The 2,693-nt window shown below is 44.8% G+C and overlaps 1 long non-coding RNA gene across 1 annotated transcript in view; it reads left to right on the plus strand.

Annotated features, from left to right (window-relative positions):
* The first annotated feature begins 236 nt into the window (after positions 1-236).
* Positions 237-2,693, plus strand: part of LOC109292623 — a 12,951-nt gene continuing 10,494 nt past the window's right edge. The window contains exon 1 of the long non-coding RNA XR_002096153.1: positions 237-247. This is a non-coding gene — a long non-coding RNA (uncharacterized LOC109292623). The remainder of the gene's footprint in view (positions 248-2,693) is intronic.

Raw genomic sequence — 2,693 nt, forward strand, 5'->3', positions numbered from 1 at the left:
TTGTGGCTTTAACACTAGAGCCAAATCATTCTTCATTCCCAAGATTTGTGGCTTGAAATCAAGTTTGCTCAGGAAAAGAAGAAGAAAAAAAGCCACTCACGTATGCCAAGTAGAAATGACCCCTTTTAGAGCAGAACCCAATGAAATATGAAACTGGGTTGGCGGGACAAGAACTTTTCCATTAGTCAGAGCATGAACAACTCCCCCTAAAAACCCACCGGCTTTCCACTTCCTACAGGGCTCAGAAGTGAGAGGTTTCCCTCTTGCAGAAGTCTAAATATTAATAGTAAAGCTTTGCCATCTATTTGCACCATTTTTCTTTTATTTAAGAAGCTGGAGGACTGCAATGCTTTCTGACACATCAGACACACTTAAGGTAGGGTACCAATGAGAACAAGCATTTTTCTACAGCTCTAATGCACTTTAAAACATCTCTTACCTGGAGGTCAGGGACAGCACAGGCAACATTTGTTCAGTGCGCGCACAACTGTAGCATCAGCTTCCCGCAGAAGACGCTGGGACTTCCCGCTCCTCAGGACTGGGCGGTAATGCAGATTTCATGTCAGGCTTGTTCCAGGTCTCCTGAGTCAAAGCGGCCGCTGTGCTGGAATAATGCTTGGTTGTTCTGTGCTGGATATTTCTTCCTGACTGCATGTCTTGCGCAAGGACACAAATGTAATGTCAAAAGAAACCGCTTTGATCATGTCCTCGGAGGTTAAATATTTTATATTGTGCTATATTAGGCCGGCGTGCTTCCATCTCAACATGCTTCTGGCTTTTTTGTAAGGTCTGCTGGTCAGGGCAAGGGGCCAGGAGCCTGGATTGCTGGGTGCTATTCCCAGTCCTGCTACTGATTTGCTGTGCAGCTGCACAAGGGCAGGATATCGCAGCCTTGGGTCTGCATTTGCCTCTCCCTGCCAACTGCCCCCAAAGCCCTTGGCTTGTTCCTGGTGTCCCTTAGTAGCAATGTTGGCCCAGAAAACTGAAGAGGAACATGTCACTTAAGCACATTTTGTCTGTTTTGCAGTCCCTGCTGTCCCTCTGAGCCCCCTGCTATCTGCTGCTTGAGTCCTGGGTCTCTCCAAGCATACCTTCAAACTCTGTTCTCCTTACAGACCCCAGCCCCGTCCCTGCCCTTTCTTCTTCTCTCAAGATAGGCCCCAAATGCTAGCTCACTTCTGAATTCACTCTTTTGCCATCAAAACACCATCTCTCTCACTTCAGATTTCCCAGAACTGATTTTTTTCCCCCTTTCACAGAAAGCTCAGCCTCCTGTAGGTGTACCCGCCGACACCAGTCACTGTCAAGACTGAACAGCTATTAATCTTTAATATTGAATGATTGTCAGCTGTTTTAAGATCCTTGGATTTATAGTGCCATCTTAAAGTAGGGTATTTATGGTAGTACACCTTCCTAAGGGGCAACACTCAGGTTTATGTACTAAACGCCAAGGGGATCAGACAGCCAGGACCCCCATCGTGAGTACACAAGGTGGGATACAAGAGCCAAATATCCACAAGAATATGCACATACTTGTGTGTCTAACTCGTATTTGCAGTCAACATAATCTTAGTAATTAGGTGGGTAAATTATACACACCTAGCCAAATGTAAGAAGTGCCCGTGGGTAATCTGGGCTGCAAAGTAAAGTGTCTTAGAGGTATAGAATATATTGGACATCATTCAAGGATCAGGCAGTTGCCTCCTTTAAACAAGAAACAAAAGCACCTGCATAAAAATGACATCCTCCTGTTGCAGTTGCATCTGGTAGTATTGCGTCTTACCACAATTAGCTGAGACGCGTTATTAGGGACACTGCACAACACTTCCTAGCCATGTTGGTTAAAGTGCACTCGCCTGCACAGCGATATGAATACTGTATCCCTAAAACCCCCCCCGAAGGGGCACAACATAGCCATTGGTTACTGGTGAAATGCACTGGTCGGCTCTTACTGACGTTGATTAAAATGGCATTGCTTTTTTATTTTAACAAGGCCTGTTTTGACAGCAGGAAGTCTGGTAACGCTGTGAGTTGATTTATGTAATTACACACTCAGTTTACACTTAATAGGCTAGGTACTGCCTGTAAAAAATTAAATCACGATTAATAAAAAGCACATTTCACTGAGGTTTTTAGATGCTCTTTACATTACCTGGTGGCTACAGTCCAATCAAGGTGGGTCTCACAGAACGGCACTTGTTTTGTCACCTTTCATAGTTGAGATAACTTAAAGTACTTCAGAAAGTAATGAGTTGGCTACAGACAACGTAGGTTAACGATGCGGCCATTATGTACTCACCAATAAAGCTTCCACACAGCCCTGGATATTAAAAACCCATTTTTAGTGAGCATGGAAATATTGGCAGGGACAGGCCTCTTCCACTATAAACTTCCACCATAGTAGCTTCCAGCAATGGACAGAAAGGGACTTTCACCTCTTGATAGAAAATTGAGGCCTTGAAAAGTACAGCCTCTCACTGCAGTCATGGTGGGCATTAATCCTTGCATTTGTGCTCGCAACCATTTGTCTCAGAGGGTAAAGTACCTGCAATGGAGCCACAGTAACATATCATCATAAACCAGAGTCTAAACAGCAGGTGTGGATACCTTGGGATAGCAGGAGCTGTTCTAGACATGGCCGACATGCCTGTCCCTTCCAAGGGGTACAAATGAGGCTGCACATTTGTCTCAGA

Source organism: Gavialis gangeticus, unplaced genomic scaffold, assembly GCF_001723915.1.
Source record: "Gavialis gangeticus isolate Ggan-Ray unplaced genomic scaffold, GavGan_comp1, whole genome shotgun sequence".
Lineage (NCBI taxonomy): Eukaryota > Metazoa > Chordata > Crocodylia > Gavialidae > Gavialis > Gavialis gangeticus.